General features: G+C 44.6%; 1 long non-coding RNA gene across 2 annotated transcripts in view; it reads right to left on the bottom strand.

Annotated features, from left to right (window-relative positions):
- LOC113622553 (uncharacterized) overlaps positions 1-24,760 on the bottom strand; it is a 177,406-nt gene that overhangs the window by 71,271 nt on the left and 81,375 nt on the right. For both annotated transcript variants that reach the window (XR_003433567.1, XR_003433568.1), the window contains one exon: positions 15,681-15,798. This is a non-coding gene — a long non-coding RNA (uncharacterized LOC113622553). The remainder of the gene's footprint in view (positions 1-15,680; positions 15,799-24,760) is intronic.

The raw sequence follows: 24,760 nt of genomic DNA on the forward strand, positions 1-24,760 counted from the left end.
CCCCTTTTCCTCTTTTTGTGAGTGTGTATGTGTATGCTTCTGTGTGAGATTTTGCCTGTATAGCTTTGCTTCCACCATAGGTCCTAGGGTTCTATCTGTCCATTTTTTTTTTAATTTTTTTCTCTTAATAATTATTTTTTAATTTTAATACCTTTATTATATTATATCTTACTTTATTTTATTTTATCTTCTTTCTTTCTTTTTTCCCTCCTTCCCTCCTTCCTTCCTTCCTTCCTCCCTCCCTCCCTCCCTCCTTTCTTTCTTTCTACTTATACTAATTCTTTCTTTCTACTTTTTCTCCCTTTTATTCTGAGCCGTGTGGATGAAAGGCTCTTGGTGCTCCAGCCAGGAGTCAGTGCTGTGCCTCTGAGGTGGGAGAGCCAACTTCAGGACACTGGTCCACAAGAGACCTCCCAGCTCCACATAATATCAAACGGCAAAAATCTCCCAGAGATCTCCATCTCAACACTAGCACCCAGCTTCACTCAACGACCAGCAAGCTACAGTGCTGGACATCCTGTGCCAAACAACTAGCAGGACAGGAACACAATCCCACCCATTAGCAGAGAGGCTGCCTAAAATCATAATAAGTCCACAGTCACCCCAAAACACACCACCAGACGTGGACCTGCCCACCAGAAACACAAGATCCAGCCTCATCCACCAGAACACAGGCACTAGTCCCCTCCACCAGGAAGCGTACACAACCCACTGAACCTACCTTAGCCACTGAGGACAGACACCAAAAACAACGAGAACTACGAACCTGCAGGCTGCAAAAAGGAGACCCCAAACACAGTAAGATAAGCAAAATGAGAAGACAGAAAAACACACAGCAGATGGAGAAGCAAGATAAAAACCCACCAGACCTAACAAATGAAGAGGAAATAGGCAGTCTACCTAAAAAAGAATTCAGAATAATGATAGTAAAGATGATCCAAAATCTTGGAAATAGAATAGACAAAATGCAAGAAACATTTAACAAGGACCTAGAAGAACTAAAGATGAAACAAACAACAATGAACAACACAATAAATGAAATAAAAAATACTCTATTTGGGATCAATAGCAGAATAACTGAGGCAGAAGAACAGATAAGTGACCTGAAGATAAAATAGTGGAAATAACTACTGCAGAGCAGAATAAAGAAAAAAGAATGAAAAGAACTGAGGACAGTCTCAGAGACCTCTGGGACAACATTAAACGCACCAACATTCGAATTATAGGGGTTCCAGAAGAAGAAGAGAAAAAGAAAGGGACTGAGAAAATATTTGAAGAGATTATAGTTGAAAACTTCCCTAATATGGGAAAGGAAATAGTTAATCAAGTCCAGGAAGCACAGAAAGTCCCATACAGGATAAATCCAAGGAGAAACACTCCAAGACACATATTAATCAAACTGTCAAAAATTAAATACAAAGAAAACGTATTAAAAGCAGCAAGGGAAAAACAACAAATAACACACAAGGGAATCCCCATAAGGTTAAGAGCTGATCTTTCAGCAGAAACTCTGCAAGCCAGAAGGGACTGGCAGGACATACTGAAAGTGGTGAAGGAGAAAAACCTGCAACCAAGATTACTCTGCCCAACAAGGATCTCATCAGATTTGATGGAGAAATTAAAACCTTTACAGACAAGCAAAAGTGGAGAGAATTCAGCACCACCAAACCAGCTTTACAACAACTGCTAAAGGAACTTCTCTAGGCAAGAAACACAAGAAAAGGAAAAGACCTACAATAACGAACCCAAAACAATTAAGAAAATGGGAATAGGAACATACCTATCGATAATTACCTTAAATGTAAATGGACTAAATGCTCCCACCAAAAGACACAGATTGGCTGAATGGATACAAAAACAAGACCCATATATTTGCTGTCTACAAGAGACCCACTTCAGACCTAGAGACACATACAGACTGAAAGTAAGGGGATGGAAAAAGATATTTCATGCAAATGGAAACCAAAAGAAAGCTGGGGTAGCAATTCTCATATCAGACAAAATAGACTTAAAATAAAGACTATTAGAAGAGACGAAGGACACTACATAATGATCAAGGGATCGAGCCAAGAAGAAGATATAACAATTGTAAATATTTATGCACCCAACATAGGAGCACCTCAATACACAAGGCAAATACTAACAGCCATAAAAGGGGAAATCGACAGTAACACATTCATAGTAGGAGACTTTAACACCCCACTTTCACCAATGGACAGATCATCCAAAATGAAAATAAATAAGGAAATACAAGCTTTAAATGATACATTAAACAAGATGGACTTAATTGATATTTATAGGACATTCCATCCAAAAACAACAGAATACACATTTTTCTCAAGTTCTCATGGAACCTTCTCCAGGATAGATCATATCTTGGGTCACAAATCAAGCCTTGGTAAATTTAAGAAAATTGAAATTGTATCAAGTATCTTTTCCGACCACAACACTATGAGACTAGATATCAATTACAGGAAAAGATCTGTAAAAAATACAAACACATGGAGGCTAAACAATACACTACTTAATAACGAAGTGATCACTGAAGAAATCAAAGAGGAAATAAAAAAATACCTAGAAACAAATGACAATGGAGACACGACAACCCAAAATCTATGGGATGCAGCCAGGATGATTCCAGGGGCCTTTGGAGCCTGAAATTTCCAACCTCTCATGGTCCCCTATGATTGTAGGGATTCCTACAACAGTGAGTACTGGCTTCAGAGAAGCCCACAAGAGACTGGCTTGGAGAAAGCAGGACCACCCTGCCCCTCGGGGAAAGTGAAGGGAAGTGGGGGTCATTCTGTCATGGATTTTCCTCACTCAGGTCCAGCCTGTCAGAGGGTCAAGTGTAGCCTCGGGTCTGGGCATCTGGTTCTCCCACCATCCTCCTCCTCGGGGGGTTGGTGGTCCCTAGGAGAGAGACTCAGTTAAGGAACTGCTGTGATACTGGCTAGTTCCAGCCTCAGGACACTCACAGTGACAGGTGGCTTCTGAGGACTAAAATCCTAACTGTTCCCTGCACCCTGTCCTGCCCAGGGTGCAGCTCCAGGCCCTGGGTCCCAGCTCCTATGCAATGTGAAGCTGACAACACCTGGTGGGAGTCCTGGGGTCTTAGGAGTGGAGGCTTCAGAGCCAGGGGACACAGCTGAGGAATCGTCCGCCTCCAAACAATTCCTCAGCCCTTCAACAAAGACGAAGGTGGGTAGAGGAGGACGGAGGCTTGGCCTACGCTTTCCTCTCTTGTATGTGGTCATCGCAATTGCCAAGACCTAGATCTAGTTTCAAATTCTGTCTTATTAGTGCTAAAACTTTAAGAAGGTTATTTAATCACTGAGGGCCCCCTCACTCATAAAACGGGACTATAATGCACACCTCCGCTGACTGTGAAAGATGAGTGAGTGGGCTTTCATGTAGATGCTCAATGACCATTAAGTTCCTTTCCCCACTTTCTGGTTTGCGAGTTTAGGGTTCAACCTATTGAATCCCAGAGAAGACGTGATGGAGACAAAGGGAGGAGGTGGAAAGCTCAGGGGTTGTGGTTCTCACAACTCCACATCAGGCTTCAGGTGACACAATACCTCACAATCCCATAAAACTCAGGCAAACTTTTCTTGTCTGTGAATTTTCAGAAATGAAAAGAGGGAACCAAGGTCTGGAGACTCTGATTTTAGCTCCACGCTGGTTCCAAGACCAGGAGCTTACTGAGTTAGGAGGGTTGTTTTTGCAAACGGTGTGGATAACACCAAGGTGGCCCGGCCAAGAGCAGCTGGGTCCCGGGTCCCGGTACCCATGGAAATGCATATGTTACCTGGTACCTCCTCTTTCCTAGCAGCCTTTGTCTCCAGAATATAAACCACCAACCAACAGGACTGGCAAAGAAACAATGCCCAGGAGGTGTCTCCCATAGTCTTTTTTTTTTTTTATTCTAACAGAAAGTCACAAAAACTATAATCATCCTCATCAGCTCACTCAGTCCCATGTAATTAATTTTTTTTTTAATCTTGATCTTTTGTTAGCACTTTTATGAATTCATCAGTTTTCCATTAGGGTTCTGAAAATGCTTATTCATTCAGTTCAGCAGTATAGTCAGTTACCAGAAACCTGTACGTGTCAGAGTCTTTTCCATGAATTCCTTGAAGATGAAACCCTTTTATAGGAACATTTTTGCAAAAGCATCAGAGTACACCCAGAACTGTCTGTAAATGACAAAAGACTTAAAAATGACCACGGTTAAAGATTTGATGAAAGTTCATAATAATGCAATTGACAAGGAAATTTAGTTATTTCTGAGATATACATTTTAAAGTAATAACTAGAATTATGACTTATAACATTATACCAGAATATATAAGATTTTTAGGAATTTCATGTAATGTCTGAAACATTCATATTAACATATTTCCATACAAATAACCCAAAGAAAGTTTAGTATTAGTTTTAATTTTATTTTATTTTATTTTTATACAGCAGGTTCTTATTAGTCATCAATTTTATACATATCAGTGTATACATGTCAGTCCCAATCGCCCAATTCTCCCATAGTCTTTTATTTCGTGTGATTTGCTAAGAGAAAAGCGAAGAGACAAGACCGAGGGAAAGAAAAAGTGATGAGTTAAAGTAATCAAAGCTTTGCACCTTTACTTACAACTCAACAAATTCTGTCTCCTACACCAATATTCTGAGGATTAAATGAGCAATATAATACTTTTTTGAGCTCTTTGTGATAAAATGCTTTGCCGTTAACAGTTATATTCCTGGGGAGTTGATAGCGGAGCTGGCTTGTTCCTTGCCAGTAAACTTAAGAAGATGCCAAAGCTGTGTACATTTAAATCACACAAAACCTTCCCCACAGCTGTCTGGTCTCTTGACAGCCCCTTTTCACTGAGCTCTGCGGTCATGGAATGTAAATATCTTTATCTTAACAGCACAGGCTTTTGAAAATTTGACATAATAGGATTTCTTCCTCACAAGGCATATCAAACACCATTGCAAACTAAAGTCTATTTTATTTTTAATCAAGACTAAATCAAAGGGTCTTTTCTTTGTTTTTAGACTTTCTATTTCCACGTGGCCAATAAAGGGTCCTCTCTGACCACCCCTGCCAACCAGAAGCCCTGGTAGCTGGCCCAGTCACCCCCAGAAGACACAGCTGGACATTTGGGGCTGCATCTGTCTGAAGTGTTCTTGAGGGCAAGGTGTGAGGACCATATGGACAGGTAAAGCAATAAAGAATCAACAGGTACTTAACAAGTGAAAAGACTGAAGATGAAGGCAAAAGCTGACAGTGATGTTAGTTTGTCTCTGTTCTATGAAGCTCTAGTTCAGTGTCAGGCTAGTGTGAAAACTTAGACATTTTTGTGGATTTACCTCTCGAACCCCAGTGCTAGAGCAGTACATTTCTTAAATGAGTAAATATGAATGACACATTAATCAATGAATGAATAGTAATATTGAGAAGGGGAAGAAATCTATTACAGATCAATAAACAGGTCCTGGAAGACACCCCTTTGTCTCCTAACCCAGGGAGCATGGCCCACAGCCAGAGCAGAGACCATGGGGACCTGGGAGGCCACACATCTCAGAGGGCATTTCACCATCAACAGCAATTCCTTGGACAGCTTGAATCATTTACTTTCATAATACGCTCCCCAGCTGCTGTGACCTCTAGGGATCCTCTCTTCTCGGAATCCCTGCTTCCTATGTTAGCTGTTTTTCTCATTTGGAGAATTAATCCATGTTGCCTTGACCATCGTACTTTGTCCTTACTTCCTTCTCTAGATAACAAGATCCTCAAGGGTTGAGACTGTGTCGTATGATGCTCTTTGTGTCTACTTCATTGTATATTCTAGAGCTGAGTACATATAGAAGAATGACTCAATTAATGAAATTAAGAAACACATGCCAAGGCTTCAAGATAAGGATATGGGCTGCTGGCTTTGATGACAAAAGCCACATCACTCTGTGTTTCAGTCTCCAGCATAGAGGCACAGTGGCCTTCCTCCCTCCTGCGTTGGAGCCCACAGTGATGCACAGACACCTGTAGCCCCGACCTAAACCCTGCAGCTGTCACACCCTGTCTCCTCTTCATTTGCTGCTCTCGTGAGTTGTAATGACAAGCTGGTTCATGTTGCATTGTGTCTTCCATCCTGGGGAGCGTTTCGTAGCTTTGCACACATCCCCAGGCCCCAAGCTGATGAATAAGGGCTGAAAACACACTCTGATGCTATCACGGGTAGTGGAGCAAATGTCAAACAAGGTCTGTGGGTCCTGAGTCGAAGAAGTGGGACATGGTCTAGAGCAAGCTCCCACTTGGACTTTGTATGGAAATAGGTGGCAGGGCTGCTGAAAAGACCCATGGAATTTCCCTTCTGCTCTGTGCCTTCTCCATCCCAACCTCTGGGGATTCTTGAAGATATTGGAGGAAACGTCAGCATGAGGTGCAGGACTCTGTCTGTCCCCAGGATTCACCTTGGCTTTTGGCAAGAAGTGTGCAGCGTGCGAGGTCTTCATGATTTACTTTTAGAGTCTGGAAGGTGGACAGATTTGTAATAAAGTCGACCGACAGTATCTCTCCAGAGGAGAAAGGGCCCTCTCAGGCTCCAAGAAGAAGTCCCAGGGTGGTCCAGGCAGATGTCAGGAGATGGGTCCTGACCCTCTGTTGCAACAAGGACTCTATAAGGAGACCCATGATTGCGTGGATTAGGTAACTGTCTTCCTCCTGCTTCACAGGGGCGGAGACCTCAGCCCCATTATGAAAATGATGATGCAGAGGAGGCACGTGGCCACTAGATGGCAGCAGAGGGTAAGAAAAGGGAGTTGCAGGCGTTGCAGGGGGGAGGTAGGCTTGCAAGCCCTTCCATTTTGCTTTACATCTTTAATTAGATATGTGAAGAAAATGAGTCCCTTACATGCCAGGCACAGATGCTACAACATATGGAGAGATGCCGCACAGTAACATGTCTCTGGTTATTAAACAGGAGGCACCTAACCAGTCATTCACCGCATCATCATGCAGAGTTGTCCTTTGTGTCCCAGATACTACTGTTGACAAGATAATAACAGGAGAAAGCAGTTGAGAAGACTGATGTACAGACCTGGGCCTCGGGGCTTGAGGCTTCACCAAGCCGGGATGTCGGCTGGATTGCCAGGAATCACGAGCTTCCCAGCCCAACGGGGGCCACCTTGCCAAGGGATGCCATTTGGCTTCTGTTGCGACTCAGCCCAGGCAGGCCATGGGCTGCTCTCTGGTCTCTTTGGCAGTCCCTGAAGGCTCTTTCATTCAGAACCCAATTACCAACAGACAGCTCTGGAGGCTGACCTTCCAAGCACAAACCCCAAATGGGAACAAGAGCTCTAGACATTTTAAAGAGCTAGACATGTTTGCTTTTCTGGCAGCACTGAAGGCATACAGTGTAATGAAAATGCATTCAAATGCACACAGATAGGGGAACATATTTCCCACGCTGCCCCAAGCAAAGGTAGGGAATCTGGTCTTGCTAACCAGGGAGAACGTTTTCCCTTGGTGGACACATCTCACACATTCTCCTGAGAGATTGTTACCAGGGCTGGGAGCAGGCAGGTATCGCTGTATTTTATTACTATATCCCACCCACTTTCCCACTCCCGTACCCTGTGTCCAACCACCTGGTCTGATCATTCTGCACTAATTTTCCCACCCTCCCAAACCCAGGGGCTCCTTAACGCCTCAGTGGTGACTGAGGATCTGAGAACAGGTTAGTCAGCCCAGGCAAGCAGCCCCACTCTGGAGCCCAGAAAGAGACTGTTCTTTCATCCATCCCAAAGCCCAAGCTCCCAGGACTTCTCAGAGTCACTCGTGAAGCCCCTCAACAGTCCTGAAATGAAGGTAAATGATACAGCCATTTTTCATCAGAGAAACTGAGGTGCAAAGCTGAGTTACAGCTTCAGCTCTCCTGGTCCCCATATCTTTCCTATAGGTTTGAACCTCTGAAGTTACAGCTTCAGCTCTCCTGGTCCCCATATCTTTCCTATAGGTTTGAACCTCGGGAGCATAATAGCAAGATTCACACTACCACTATTCCCCTCCCTCTTTTAGAAAATGATTCCATGTGCTAGAAATCCTCACTGGTCTGTGTGACCTTAGACAAGTCACTTAACCCCTCTGTGACTCAATTTGCTCATCTGTAATTTGAGGGGCTAGAATCAGATGATGACTAGGGCCCCTTCCAGCTCTGCAATCCTGCAGCTTTAGTTTCACGAGTCTCTGCCAGCCCTCTCCAACAATAGCCAAACGCAACAGGGGTGAGCAGAATTTCCTCCTTCGGTTGATAAGAAATGTGGTCATGGCTGGAGTCTTGTTGACATCCTTTGTCCTCAGACAGAAGGAAACAGGGAGGTTTCATATGTTATTGACACTAACAGCGGGGCCTGGAGGTGGCCACACTCTTATGGAAGGACCACGCAGAGTTGTCCCTGTGGGCAGTGCAGATGCAGAGCTGAGACTCGCAGATGTTTCAGTAACTGTTTCTCAATTTAAAAAAGACCCATTTTATTCTGCACAAGGGTCTGGGGGCAAACCCAGGTCTCCCAGGAGGAAACTCCTCTCGCCCATAATGGGGGATTGGTTCAGCTCAGCTGCTCTGACAAAGGGCTGAATACAGCATGCAGTGGTACAGGCGGCTCCCCACAGCTCCATGTGAAAATGACCCACAGCAGTTATGAATATCAAACCTCCTTTGATATGCTCCCAGACATGAGATGCAGCCACACCAGGGAGGAAGTGGACCCTGGATGCTGGCTCTGTGGGGGTGGTGCGCAGAGGGCCTGGACACATCTGGCAGCATCCCGAAGCTCCAGGAGAAATTCAGCCAGGTAATTACCCTAGGACTTCCTGGGATAACAGAGCTCCCTTTCATCCATCTCTGTCCCTGTCTTTCTCTTCCTGTCTCCAGCTACCGAAGAATTAGATCCTCCAAGAATTACAATCTGTCTTTATACCTTCACCCTTCCTGGGGGGATAACAGTTCACTTCCCTGAATAAAACTGGTTTTATTGAGCACAAAATGAAGGGACCCCCTCACTGGGCATCTGCGCCAATTGCTTCTAAGCCACAGACCTGGATCTAAGTGGAATATCTGTCATGTTCTTGATTTAGTATTACTAAGGGGCAGAATTGCACATTGGGCAATCATCAGACTGTCCCCTTTATTGGACCTTATGCCATCTAAATTACTGGGTAAATTGTTAATCCATTAATCAATCAATGATTGTGATTAAAATTAAGTGATTTTTTCAGCATTAACTGAAAACTGTTGTGTGAAATATGTCTACCCAGAGAAGTATTACGTTGTAAATATTATCAATTAATTTTATCTAGGGTCTTCTTAGGTATTAAATTGTATGACAAACATTTAAAGTGAATTTGAGATGAAAAATAAAGCATACTTTTGAAGCAACAAAAAATAAATAAAAGCCATAGACCTGGCCTCAGTCAGCCAAGTGGAAGGATTTTCCTCTGTAATGGCCACTTACAGACTCTCAGCCTTTGGAGTGGCAGCATGGCACTTTGCTCTCCTAGTAGGCTCTCAATGATGACTGAATACCAAGCCTCCCAGTCTCTCTCATACTGGCAGCTCCCGAGACTGGGTCAATCATGACCATCCAGAGCAGGAGACGGAGCCCTGCCAACTGCACGGTGAGCGCCCAGGCTCGAGGCGGGAGGGGAGGGTCAGCCACCTCGTGCCTGTTTCAGCTGAAAGCTTGTTTATATGCTGACGGCTCTCCCATTCTAGACAGGGTTCAAGAGCATGTTGGTCCCTGGAAACTTGGGCAAAGGCTTTACAGTTATGGAAGGAAGTGGCAAAGGGTGTACAGGGAAGGAATCTATTCATCCCCATGCCTGCATGCTTTGGTTTTCTAAAATGAGGCTGATTTATTTTACAGTTAAGTTGGGCTTTGACTGAAAAATTCTCACGCACCCACAGAGATCTCATGCACCTATGTGCACACGCGCACATGGAAATAATAAAACAGCTGCTCTTTGCTGAGCACTGACTTCATGACACGCACAATGTCCAGGTCTGCACGGGCGCCAGCTCTTCTAATCCTCACAGACACTCTGCATGTGGTGGACGAGGGAGCAGGTATTATTATCCCTGTTTCACAGATGAGGAGCTCAAGTCTCAGAAAGGAATTTTTCCTAAGATGAAAAACTTTAGTTGAAAAACTAAAGTAAAAGGGCTTGGATTCTCAATTGTTGGATTCCAAAGGATCGTCTCTTAACTGCTGCGCTCTGGGGCAATATGCTTATTACCAAGTGCACTGGGGTTATGAAGGAGAGCAGGGAAGGCACAGTTCTTGACTTCAGAAAGTTTCTGTTTTACTACATGGCAGTGCACACAGAGCTACACACATATACACAGAGTTGCTATGACCTATGGTGTCTTCTAAGAGTCCTGTAACTAAAATATTCATGTTCCATCTGTCCTCATTATCCTACTTTCAGACTCCTGCCCTGGATTCACAGTTTGAACCTGTTCTTAAGGTAAAGACTGGGGTCTTCTATAGTAGGGCTATGGATGCTTGGACTTTATAGGCAACAGTGTGAGCAATTCGACCACCAATGCATTATGCTACAGTTATCCAGTTCCTGAGCTGGTCACTGTTTGCCTGGCATTGTTTTTTCAATTTGATAAGGAAGTTTCTCTAACCCATTTCTTTCTCTTCAGAGGAGAAGAGCAAGAGAGCAGCAAGGGCAGGGACGGGGAAGATTTCAAGCCTGAAGATCCAGGAAGCCAAGTGATAGATCAACTAGAAGAAATAAAGCAGGGGAAGATTCAGGGTACAGTGAAATGCTGTTGCTTCCATGACCTTGAAAGGTAAGGGATGATATATCTGAAGGACACTGTGTGCTAAGATGAAACAGAAAAGGAAGGAAACGTTGCACTAGTTGTAGACTTTGCCAAGAGCACCTTGGCTGCCAAGGCTGCTTCAGCCTCGACTCATAGATTCATGATCTGGGACACAGGACAGCATCCTACTGTGCTGGACATCTTCCAGTGACACTGACCCAATAGGGGGTTGGGAGGAAGACTTCTACCTGCTAAGAGAGAGAAACTTCCCTCCAAAGCAGTGTTACTGAACCTCCCACATGTAGGACATAGGGAGAGAGAGAGACCACTTGAGTCCCGGGAGGAATGCTGAGAATAGATTTGCCTTCCTATGGACTAGACCCCTTTGCAAATCTAATATTTCAAAAGTTCATTACACATAAACTTGCATCTGATTTCATTTCATGAGATTTGTGCTCGTTCCTGGACTGCGCATCAATCTGAAGACCAGGGTGGGCTGAGAGGACTGCGGTTACAGCTCTGAGTGACCACCGTCCCCACCACCACCCCTGCACTTTCTAAACCCCAAAGCAGCCTGGCCGGCGTGTCAGCCAAAATCCAAATTGGGAAACTGACGTGGTCTTTGTTCCTGGTTCTCTATACACGCACAATCCTAGGTGCCTGGTCATTAATCCATCTTAATTCTCACTCTAATTTCTCGACTGTGGCTTCCAATTCCTGCTTTCCCAACCTCATCTACAGGCGTCATTCCTGAGCCCCGTTATGAATCCGCAGACACCTCAGAACCTCCCTCTAGGAAATCTGTTGTCCCCACATGCTTATGTCTGACCACTGGAGGGCAATGCTGGACCAGCCAAATCTCTAGGTGCTCTGCTCCATCTTTGTCCCCACCTCACCCGTCATTGTAGGCTGCAGCCTCTGGTTGGAAGCCGAAACTAAAGACCACTGTAGCACCATGAAAGCAGTAGCACAGCCAGGCCTATTACAGCAGCTCCCCCAAACCTGGGATCATCGGAATAAAAGGCAGTTCACTGGAATGCAGACTTGCCTCCAATCCCCTGGGGAAAAGATTGAGAGGACAACTTGCCTCTTTGCGTCATTAATCAGGAACAGTCTGTCTCTCTGAATGGGGACGCAGAGTCCTACCTGTCTCTACCCGCTCAGATGTAAGCTCCCTGAGGATAATGTCTTAGTAAGCTCTGTATACCTGGCAGTAAACACGGTGCTTGGCAATATGTTTGTTGAATGAATGGGTGGATGGAAGCATGCATACATATATATGCATAAATTGGAATTGGCCATTTTCAGATTTGTTGCTGTTTTCCAGTTCTTATAACACCTAAAATTTAAGCCATCAGTTAGTTGCTGAGCATTCTTAGTCTTGAAGACAGCTAAGGATAATTAGGTTATTAATTAAAGCAGTGGTTGTCCTTGTACAAATGTTATTTCAAACACCACTTTAAGAGTTTCAGATCTCTTACTTTTAGAATCCTTCGTTATGTCACCTATGTGTCCTCAGACCTCATCAGCCTGTGAATTACAAAATACTGACATTGTTTCATGAATATTCAATTTATAATAACCTGCAGCCTCTATCATGGGAATATGGAGTACCCATTCTGTCCCCCAGAACAGATCTGTGGTCACTTCATCCCACAGTGGGTCCCCATGGGGCTCCACAACTCCACTGAACCAGAGCTCTTCTTCCAGCCACCTTGTGTCAACCCATGAGACTTTTCTCCAGGCTGCTCTCCCTTCTACCTGCTGCCAACAGATCCCATGTGGCTATGGGCACAGCCTGCTCCCTTAATCATTCAAAGCACAGCAAAATGCTTGAGGAGAGAAAGAAGTGCACATTTTGAGACCCAAAACCCAACCTCTTCCTGTATCCCTGCAGACTTCCAAGTAGCAGTGATCAGTCAGTGCCCCCAATAAAAGTCTTCAGGCATCCCCACATCTCCATGTGCAGAGCCCAAGGCAGCTCTTTTCCTGCCCTAGGAGGACTGACAGTGGAAAAAATTGCTCCCTCGTGGAAAGCTCTCCACCCGCCCTCCACCACCTCAGGTGGAGGCTGGCCTTCATGGCCCAAGAAGGCAAAAACAGTGTTATTAGGTCTTAAAATACCATGTATGAGACACCAATAGCTTTGACGAAATTCATATTTGAGGGAAAATATGCCCTTCATTTCTTACTTGCAAGACACAAATTGATCTTTCTTAACAGAATACTTACCATCTTAGTGTACAACATCTGCATTTAGTTTTATGCTGACTTCATAATCTCCACGAGTGGATATTTGTTTCAGATGTGAATAAACTCATTCTCAACCTTACTCTAGTTGTCTCAACAAAAGGAGAATGCCCTAAAGTTCATCTAGAGTCTCTAGTCTACCCACAAAACCCTCACCCCTCAAAAGAAAGAAAATAGAAAATAGATACTCCTATTATAAAAATGCCTAACTTAAATTTCTCCCTACAGTTCAAATCTAGGTCCTCAGGGTACATGGTTGGTCCTCATCCTTCTCACAAAAACGTTATAAATCAAAGGAAACTTTCTTTAGAGCAAACAGCAACTGGGAAAAAATTTCACTCTAAAATAACATTTTCCTATCACTGTCCATGGGAGTTGAGTTAATCATATGTTAAGCATGTCTCATCCTATGTTCTTTTTCAAGATGTCTTCAATGTGATCAAGGGACAGGCCTCTAGGACATAATCTCTGTTCTATACCTGGAAAAAACAATTTCCACAAGAGAGGAGATTCACAGTCAATACATAAGACTCAAGAGCCAAGGAAAGTCCACAGAGTTAATGCACTGCATTCAAATACAGACCTGCCTCGGGGCTCTGAATTCCAGGTCCAGATCTTCAGTAGGTGGGTAATGCCTGAGGCCTGATACCAGGTCTGACGTCCAGGTTTGACTTTGATGACCTCAGACCCTCCTGCCTTGTGATTTTGAAAAACTCATAATATCTCCTGAGTTCTCAACCTACTGACACCTTGTCCCAGGTGAGAAGTATCTGAGATTGCTTCCCTTGAAACCATAGTTCTTTCTGACAACTCTAATACCAGGCAACCCTGGTTATTAACTGGTGGATTTGATGTTTCATGCTGCTGTGACAGTGTAGGAAATCTTGGTCGGTCCCTCCAAACCACAAACAATGGGTTACTCCCTAAAGGAGACAGTGACACTATGCTACCTGTTGAACACCAAGGACCTCAATAAGGACGGTGGACCCCAAATATTGCCAGTGTCGGAGCCAAATCCTTTAGCACATTCACCAGAAATGATCCAGCTGGAAGCGTTCTTTCAAGTTCTCATCAGAGACCAGCAGCTTCCCTATCAGGCTTCAGGGGACGCTGCTGCATATCAGCTGTACTTGGATAGCACACATTGGCAGCCTCTTGAAAATAAATTCCCTGGGAAATCTACCTTTTCCTCAGGCATATGGACCTTCCTGAAGGCAGTAAGAGAATGGGTTGGGGTGGGGTGTGTTTTCCAAAAGAAGACACATACAGACCCTTCTAGCACTAATTTCTAAAGTCAGACCATGATAAATATTGAACAGAGTACGATGCACAGTTGCCCAAAGGAGGGGGAGATTAGTTTGTTTCAGGAGGACCGGAAAAGGCTCCCTGGTGGAAGTTATAGTTGATTGACTTAAAGGATGAAAGATTTTGACCAATGGAGGGACTGGAGAAGGACGTGGCAAGCAGAGGGAGAGCAGCTTAGGCAATTCAGGAAGGTGGATAGGACCATGTTTGGAGACGAGCATCCAGTCTGCGGGAATGAGTCGGCAGTGGCTGGGGCAGAGCAGTGGCTGCCGTGCTAAGGTGTGGCCTGACTGAGAAAGGTCTTGCGAACCAGGCTAAAGGATTTGGACTTTATGAGAAGTCGGAAGAAATCAGAGATACATAAGAGAAAATGTGCTTGGAAAGTGTTTTAGAAAGATCACTAAGGGTGGGAAGATTGGTTCTGAGACCCAAAGCAGTGAGCTCAGATATAAAGTTAATGTGAAAGTTGAGGCGGACAATGGGAAGGATCAGAAATAAGGATCTGGAAAGAGGAAAGAGATTCAAGAGACACTTTAAAAGCAGATGGATGGTATATGTGAGTGAAGGAGAAGAGAGAGATGCCCTCTTTCCAGCATCCCGGTTCTGTGCTGGAAGATTCTCTAGTTTGCATGTCTCAAGGCTTTGCCGTCAGAAATTAATTCTTACTGTTTTTACTATACTGACTTAAGGTGTTGATCCTCCTAGGAATATTTTTATATTTCTAAGGCCCAAAGGACTAATCTCCAATGACAGAATTCCAGGTACCAATAAAGAATATTTGGGGGGAGGGGGATTCTGGGCCCTCAAAACTCATTACATAATTGACTGCCCACCCCTCTTATTGATGAATTCAGCATGTAAAGGAGCACCCGACTACTGTGCCTAAAACCACTTGATTACCGTTATCTTTTCTCCTCTCTCTTCAGGTTGGTATAAGGAGATCTAGATCCAGAGGAAGTCCGTCATAAGTTCTTGGCCTCCACATCCAATTAGAGCCTCTTTCCAGTAAAATGGCTTTGGGTATGACATATCCCCACCACCAGGGACAGCTTTCCCCAGAAGTCTTTGGTGAACTGGTCTAGGGCTACCATGTTGCACACATGCATCTTCCCAACTAGCTTCCTTGTCCCAAACACCATCCACACTGCTGTGGCCATGCCTCTGGAGGACTCCTGGCCACCCTGTCACACCACCTGCCCTGGTGCAGGCACACCCACAGTCACACCACCAGCCTTCCATCTCTGCGTGTCTGTTGTGTGTATGTCTATGTGGCCACAGCTATCCCCAGCTCACCTCTGTGTAACCCTAAGTCCAGACATCCTGGGGTGAGTGTCTCCTTATTTCTTTGTCCATTGTCTCATTATCCCTTGAAAGTTCTTCATGAGACTATCTTGCAGAAAGAGGACTAGTCCTGGGAAAGAGAGAAGGAAAAAGATGAGGGAAGAAAGAAGTGGAAGTAGAAGTCAAGGCTTTGAGGAAAACAATAAAAGAGAAAGAATCCTTGACCTCCATTAGCCCTGACTCTCAAAATAAGATTAGCCCTAAAGATAGCTTATTATTTATCCCAAATTAAAATTTCCTGGCTCTGCAGTCATTGTGTACACGATGAAAAGGAAACCATCACACAAAAGATGCCGTTATCCTCACAGCGGGAACAATCACAGCCAAGCTGATTCCACTCCAAGAATAGAAAGATAACAGTGCTAAGTCAGGAGCTTCAGAACTTTGGATTGTCAACAAGCAGAATGATTTCTTGAAGGGAGAATGGTTGTAAAGGAAGGTAGGCAGAAAAGGAACCCTCTGACTCTAGGATGGGGCATGAGTTGCCAGGGAAAGTTCCAGTCTGTGCTCCTCCAGGGTGAGCTCCACAACCAGCTGTGTTGACTGGGAACAAACCCTGCCTGGATTTGTGTAGACCCCAGAAGCCCCTTTACCCACCCCTGCCCAACTTCATATATATTCTTTCTCTTTCTCTTGTCTGAAGTTAAACATCATCACCAGCCTTTAAACTCCACAATGGCAGAAATTTTGGCTGTTTTTCGCTTCCATTTGTATCCTCAGCACTCAGCAGAAAGCTTGTATATAGTTGGCACTCAATACATATTTGCTGAATGAATGGTTGATTGATTATTCGACTCATTAAAAATAAATTACTTCTTCCCTGTCTGGCTTCTGAAAAGCAAGACCCAGAACCAAATGGGCAGGGGAAGCCATAGTGCATTCAGGAAAATGATTGTTCCTGACTTTCCTCAACGCTCTGTGCACCTTAGATTCCTGAAACTCAGGAACAAGGACCCAAGAGATCATGACCCACCAAATGTCTTTCAACAAAAGACTGTCTCCCTGGTGGTTTCCTTTCAGAGAATGAGTCCCCTGGGGCTGATAAGGAAATGGTGCCATATGCGCAAACGCAGGCAGAGGGGCACTGGAGCCCCTCTAAAGAGGCCCGTTGGATGGCTGCCTTTGAACAAATCTGAGTGTGTCTTTAGATAGCACAAGCACCAACCACCCATGAGGACCTCTTTCCTTTATGGCTGCAGCAATGAAGCAGCCACATGGCTGTTGCAGATAAGGTGGCCCGAGTGCATTGTGCATGCAAAGTAGGCTTCGTGGTAAACAACACCGAGAGGAACTGCAGCCGTGCCACGTACCGGCTGCTCTGCGTTGTGCTGCCCTTCCTCTGCAACCGGCTCCCAGGTAAACGGTTGCAATCTCCCACCACTTCTCATTCCCTATCCTTTTTCTCTTTGCCAGATGGCTCCTACAGGACTGAAATTACACAACTTCCAAGAGAGATGCCATGATTGGGACAGATGGATGTGAAGTTCCAGTGCCCATATAATACTCCTGGTGGGAACTATGACTCTGTGTACTGGTGTCTGCAGAGACTAACAAAGGCTCACTCATACCCACCATGCCTTTCAAGGCGGCCTGGAATTGGAACGTTACCAATTTTCTGTGGACAGAGTTGTCCTCCAGGACCTTAACTGTTCAGCATGAGCGGCCAAGAGACAAAGCCATTTACCGCCGTGCACGACAGGCACCACAATGCATGCTTTACGTACCACCAAACCAAAGCTGTGAGCCTCAGGCGAGCTCAACGCAGAAAATTCAGAGGCTCATCCACCAAGACAGAGGGTGTTCAGTGCCACCTCGAACTCCCCCCACTCATTCATCAATTCATTCGTTCAAAACTAAAGGGCCCTCATGGTTTGCAAATTGATATCCTAAGTGCTGTGGGAATACAAAGGTATAAAACAAGCCCTTCTCAAATAATAAAATGTATTCAGCAAGTAACACCTCCTCACATTTATCTCGCTAAACCGTGAGAACCGAAAATTAAATCCTGTTAAATTACTTGAATCTTTGACCTGACAAAAGCGCAGTCCCTGATACCCTGAGTGACAAATGAATTGGACACACATTAAAAAATCAAAACCAACAATTAACATCTTAATCACAGACCCTTGAAAACCTAACAACATTTCTAAAAGCCCAGAAAAATATTAAACATCTGTATATACATATATAAAAGACTAGTAAATTAAATAATAGATAGATAGATAGACGTAGACTAGTAGTACAGTACCAATGATTGAGCTCAAGTTCAGACTTGGAACCCAGACTTCTTGAATTTTGGATCCCAGATCTTCTACTTACTGACTCACTAGCTATATGATCTTGGACAAGTTACTTTGTGCCTTGCTTCTCTCAGCTATAAAATAATGATAAAAGTAATATCTACCTTAGAGGATTATTGCAAGGACATTTTTCAATGGATGCTGATAAATTATTACAGGCTTCCTACATAGAAAAAAATAAAACCAGAGGAAAGACTTTATGAGATATTAAAATAAAACAGTAGCCCTACCCATTAAATGGATAGTGGAATAATTTGTAAATGTAGAGCCAGAAATAAAATTAAGGTTGTTTATAAACATAATCATAAGTAAGGAATTAGTTCTATCAACATAATAGGCATACTACATGACCTGTAACAGTTCCTATGTTCAAAAAGATTACAAATTAAATCAAAGTACACCTGACCTTATGGCATCCTAAAAAACTGTCAAGTGAAGATCATACCAAGATTCCAGATGTGCATAGGCTCTATAAACACACCTCCACATTGGCCTCTGTTTATTCAAGGAACCACCTATGGAAACTACTGGGCGTGAACTGCTGAGCTGAGACGTGGCTTCTCTATTTTCTTTTCTGAAGATGCAGGGTCTCCTGCTGCTTCAGATCTTGCTTTTATTCATCAGCGAAAATACTAATCCCCTGCTGTCTTGCTGGCTTTCTCATTTGCAGCCAACATATGGGCTCATCAGCACCAGTGCCCCCAAGAACAGCCCTTCAAGTGCACAGAATCACACAAAACAAGAGGCTTTTCTTTGGGATAAAAGAACTGGAGAAGGACCCTTTGCAAAATTTGGCTTTGGAAATCAGATTTCAAAGTCTTAACCCTGATGGGACAGGCCCAGACACAGACAGTGTTTGGTGAGTGAGTGAGTGACTTTCTTTCTGGGTTTTCTCTTCCCCGGGATACTTTGGGGTTCTTTGTGACAGATCCCCAGAATTGTTGAATGTTAAAGTGGAAATAGGAGATTCGACGTGACTCTATCTGTCACCCAGATCTCTGATTCTGCCATGCTAACAGTCTCAGTGAGAGAAATAATCGTTCTTCCTTTTCTACTACCCTCAAAGGTAGAGGAAGTTTGGATAAAGTAGAAGAAAGTTATTAAAGAACTATGCATTGACTGGAGAGCACTGCCCAAGGGTGGGTTTCCTGGTAGTGATCTGCAGGGACCAAAATGAAAACTGTGATGGAGTTGATGGTATATCTGAGAGCATCTGCTCCAACCACCTCATCATCTAACTGGAAGCCCTCTAACCTCCCCATGTGATCCTAGAAGAAAAGGTGAACAGGAAGGTTGAACTGTTTAACAAGGGCTCATCAAGTATCCGTATGTCTCAGATTATAGAATTGGCATGGTTCATTTTCTTAATTCAACAATATATATTGAGTGTCTACTGTATGCCTGCCAGACATCATCCCAAAAGCCGAGGATACCAAGGCAAGTAACACAAGCTTTCTGCCACTCTGGAGTTCACACTGCAGTGGGGCTTGTCGCCTAATAGAGGAACCAAATCAGACACATGTGAAAGCAAGACAAGTACTTGGTTGTAATAATTACGGGAGGGTTCGAGACGGAAGGTACAGAGTGGAATTAGGACCTTTAGACTTCGGGATGAGCTGGGTGATGGGATCCAGGAAAACATCTTAAAGGAGCTGAGCTGAGACTAAATATGGAAGAGTTTATTTATTTACATCACAACGTCCCAGGTCAGCAACAGAAGCAGAATTATAACTCTAAATAGTCCCCACTTGCCTCTATGCTGTTTTGCTTCGCAGCTGCTTCATTCAGTGCCAAACAGCTGGGTAAGTGAGTCGCAGATGGAACACTGACAACCAAAATCTTTTTAGAGACAAATGACGCTGTGATTTTCCTTGACACCCACTGAAATTCCTCACTAGTTTCCAAAAATACCTTATGTTTGCTTTAAAACAACGAGTGTGGTCCAGACATTTCAGGAGAAACAAATCAGAAACAAAGTCATCCCAGCCTCCTGAGCTCTCTGAGCGCAGATCAGTCAGACGGAGAAGAGCCACTTGCTTACTGAAGGCCGTCCTGGGACACCAGGCAGCTGAGATCCCGATCAAGGGAAATAGAAATGCACTTTCCTCTCTCTTCATTCACCTCCGTTCCTATTCTTCGGTTGCTTGTCCAACCAGCCAGTGTCAGAGCAGAGAAACAGAGAGCAAATACAGCAACTAGAAACAGGCAGAGAGCAGATAACTGCCATACCTAAACGGAGACCAACCACGGGCAGACGTCAGAGTCCGACTTCACTGTTACGAATGCTTAAAATGAGATGTCTGAGGCTAATGAGCAAGAGATAAAGCAAGGAAAGGGCTTTCGTTCACTAAATTTATTTCTTTTCTCACCCAAAGAACTCAAAAGGGTGAGAGTAGATATGTTCTCAAATCAAAGGCAAGGTAGGTCCTGAAACTTCCAATTATAGAGAAACTCAGAAGTTCTGGCACTCTCTCCCACTGATATTCGAGTGACCCTGTGGCTATTTGATACTAAAGACTCAGAGAGGCAGAGACCATCAGAGAGAATGGCACTAGTAGCCAGTATGGGTTGCTTTGATCTGACCCTGGGGTCTTTTTGCTTCTTCCAGTCCTCCTATTGTTTCTTCATCCCAGTTGGACAAAGAAGACTGGGACTCTAGCTCATATGTGGCTTCAATCCTTAGCTGCCAGAGATGACCCTGAGCCTAAGGGCACAGAAGTTACTGACACGGCCCATTTGACTTTGACATGGCTCTATTCAGCTCATCCACTTACCTGCCCAAAGTCCTAGGGAAAGCCTAACATTGCTCAGCTTCCTTCCTTCACTCACAGGAAAGTCCTGTGCCAGGCTTGGAATGACAAGCTCTATGTCTCTCCAGGTGACTATGGCTCAGGTAGGGAGCTCTGACTAGGTCACTAACCCATCCATGACAAAGAAACCAACTTCTGTGGTGACCTACCAATGTGTGCCAGGCACAGGGATAAGTATTTCACGTGTGTTCTCTCATTCCAACCTCACAACATCCCTGTGAAGTAGTTACCCTATTTGCAGATGAGGAAATCAAGACTCAGAGATGTAACTTGCCCAGCTACTGGTAAGATGCAAAGCAAGATTCAAAACCCAAAGCTCTAAGACCTGCCAAGCCAGTGGTCCTTTTGCATATAAATGACGTAGGTAGTGATACCACCTAAGCACCAGTGGTGATCAGAATGTTAGCCACAATCAATTACAAGCAGGCTCTGGTTGGGTATGAGCTATCCTGCTGCTGCAGAGAACCCCGCCTCTCCTCCACACCTACAACAACAGGCAGAAGACCTGGCTTCCCCAACTTTTGGCTTGGGTTGCTGGCAAATCCTCTCCCAGTCGCAGCCATCACTAGATGAGCAACCCACCCGCCTCCTTGAGAGTCAGGAGGACCCAGACAGAAATCTTGCTTGGACCAGCAGGTATCTGCTGAGCTCCTAATATTGACAAGCTCTGTGCTGGGCACCGAGAATGTACATACAAAGATACTGTCTCTGCCCTAAAGAATTTTGAAGTCCAAAGCAGAAAACTAACAAATTATCAGATAGTTATAATAGAGATGATAAGTGCCATGACCCAACAAGTTCAAGGAACGCTGGGGGACACCTCCCTTGGGTGAGGTGGAGAGGGGAGGAGAAGGAAGGTATGGTTTTTCCAGGAAGAAGGAGCAGCCAGTGCAAAAACTGGGCATACGAGGACTATAATACATCTTTGAACCTGCAAGTTTTTTGTGTGCAGCTGAAGTACTGAGTGCAAGTGGAGAAATGGCCAAAAGTGAGGCTGGAGAGGAAAGCAGATCAAGAGATTGTATGGCCATGACGTAGGATCTTCACATTCCCCTAAAAGCCAAGGGGAGCAACTACAGGAGTTTCAGCAGAGGTGTGACCTGACCCCCTTTGGTCTGGAGAAAAATTAGTGTGAGGCCTGCATGGAGAATGGATGAAAAGGGGGAGAGTCTGGAAGCAGGAAGCCCTCTTAGAATAGTAGAGCTATAGGTGGCAACTGGGAAAGAATGCTCAGCCTGAGGCAGTGATGGCAGCGGCCAGAGGGGACAGACGGAAGCAGCACAGGCACCACGTGGAGGCAGAATGACCATAACTGGCAGACTGGTTTGCTGCTGCACACCCCTGCCCCTTCTCCGTGCAGCTCTCTCCCAGAAATGCCTTCCAGACAAAGGCCTCCGCAACTCTCCCGGCTCAGTTCAGTTACCACTTCTGAGTATCCCAGGCAGAAGCAGCTCTTTCCTCTGTGCTCTTGGAGTGCTTTGGATCTACCTTTTTTTTTTTTGCAGTACGCGGGCCTCTCACTGTTGTGGTCTCTCCCGTTGCGGAGCACAGGCTCCGGACGCGCAGGCTCAGCGGCCACGGCTCACGGGCCCAGCCGCTCCGCGGCATGTGGGATCCTTACGGACCGGGGCACGAACCCGTGTCCCCTGCATCGGCAGGCGGACTCTCAACCACTGCGCCACCAGGGAAGCCCCTACCTTTTTAAATAGCATTTCACAGCCCTTTGTAATTGCTCTATGTCTGTCTCCCCAAAACGCTGAGCTCTCTCAAGGCAGAACTTTACATCTTTATGTCAGAAGTTCACCTTTATGTCTCCCAAATAGTATCCGGCCTGCAATAGGTCATTAGCCCATGTTTGTCAAATAAACAGCTTAAGCTGTGGCCTTGCAGGCCTGTCACTCTCGCTTTGAGGAAGTGACTAATACCCAGCCACCCTTATAATGGACAAAACTTCCCATGGGCAGACAGCAGCTGATCTGGGCAGAGGCAGCCAAGGGACCGTCACACCACACAGTCATCCCTGTGAAGCCACGGTGTGGTCCTGTGCCCTCTTCCACCTGGCCATCTGCTGGGCAGGTAAGGACAAGCTGATGGGCTACACAAATGCTACACATTTCTTAGGGAAATGTGTAGCAGGAACAATTTGCTGGGAGCAAAGGGGGAACATTGCTGAGCATGGCTCTGACAGCCCCTCCCCGTGGAGTGGAGGGAGTTCTCTGAGGCCTCTCTAACTTTGGGTTTTCCCTTTCAGGGGTCTATTTGGATGTAATTTTGGAACCAGAGACCAAAACTCTGACTGTTCTCCTTGGGGAGCCTGCCACCTTCCGTTGCAGCATAACTGGAGGGGACTTGAAGAACTATCAGATGAGCTGGTATGAGAAGAATGAAAATAATTCCCTGACTTTAGTGTACAGATTAAGCAATAATTCTAATGAAAAGGAAGGGAGTAATTTCAAAGGGAAAATTGATGCTTTAAAAAGTCGGTACATACTCAACATTCAAAAAACAACAGTAAAAGACGTTGGAACTTACTACTGTGGGTCCAACATCCACAGTGCTACAGTTCTGATTCTGATCACCTCAAATCCCCAAGTCAAACCAAGGAGGCAGATCCAGTTAGAGACCACCTTTGGCTAAAATGAGCACCACCCCTGAGGTGAGACCACTTGATAACCTCAACAGTAACATCTGATAAGAGATTCAGGAGCTGAGTTGGGGCAAGGGCCTTATCTTTGTAGTTGGTGGAGAGGGGCCTTCTTTGTCAGCCAAGGTGGGCAGGAAAGTCTGTTAGGGTTTGTGCAGGGAGACCAAGGGGACTCTGCTCCTATCTCTCACAGACTCCTGAGAAAAGATTGAAAAAAAAAAACAGCCTTTAATACTGAGAAGGTCCTCTCATTGTGGAGAGGCTGAGATGAACAAGTTTCTACAATAGGGAGTGCTGTAGCTCATTCCAGAGTCTTTATCATGAAACCATTCATGTACATAAACTAGATAAAGCAAGGATGGTTTTCCATTACCATCCTAATCAAAATTTCCAAAGGTATTAGAGATACCTTTAACTTCTAGTCTGTGATGAAGGATGACTAGAGTCATTTTCTGAAATGCTCCCATAACTATTTCAGGTACTGAATGTTTTATATCCTTCCTTACTGACAGAGGAGCCCTGGGGACCCACGGGGATGGCAGGGAGGGATAATACACAGGCTTCCGTTATGTCGGTTGCCAAGAGAGATTTTGAAGACAAATATCTGTGGCCGTGTGGGATTTCTGAGACGGTCATAAATCAACTGAATTTAAAAAATAGATCCCCAAGTCCCAGGTTGAAGTGGGGGAGCCTAAGGTATCTGGGACCACAGGGAGCCAAGGCCTGGAGGCACAACTGAGCAGACTGATGGGCAGGAGGGCTTAAGGGTACAAACATTTAATAATCATCAAGGGAGTGCTTTCATCCTGTTGGCACTAGTAGCCAACTCTTTGTTTTTCTGCTCAAGTATCTATCTGTCTGGAATCCTCTGTTCACATAAGGTTAAAAATCAGGCATTAGGATACAGAGTAGATGTGAATGTGAGAACTACAGCTCTCCTGATGGCTTCTACCCAATACTCCTCCAATGCACTATTACCTTCATCACACATTTATTTATAGGGCACTTATTATGTTTATAATATTGGGATAGCTCTTAGGAATAGAAAGAGTTCTAGGTCAACTTCTGTTTTAAGTTCCATTCTCATCAATGGGATTACAATTTATTTTAAAAGACAGCATTAGACATTACAACTAGAGATTACAAATGAATTTTAAAATACCAGCAAGTATAGACAGTCTAACAATGAGTGCTGCCAACTTCACATGCAGTGTTCTAGGAGTTCATGAAAAGACAATCACTATGAGAAAAGTTTCCTACAACAGCTAAGGCTTAAAG

The sequence above is a fragment of the Aethalodelphis obliquidens genome, unplaced genomic scaffold (genome assembly GCF_003676395.1).
Source record: "Aethalodelphis obliquidens isolate GAN/ISIS:26980383/991018 unplaced genomic scaffold, ASM367639v1 scaffold10, whole genome shotgun sequence".
In the NCBI taxonomy this organism is placed as follows: Eukaryota; Metazoa; Chordata; class Mammalia; order Artiodactyla; family Delphinidae; genus Aethalodelphis; species Aethalodelphis obliquidens.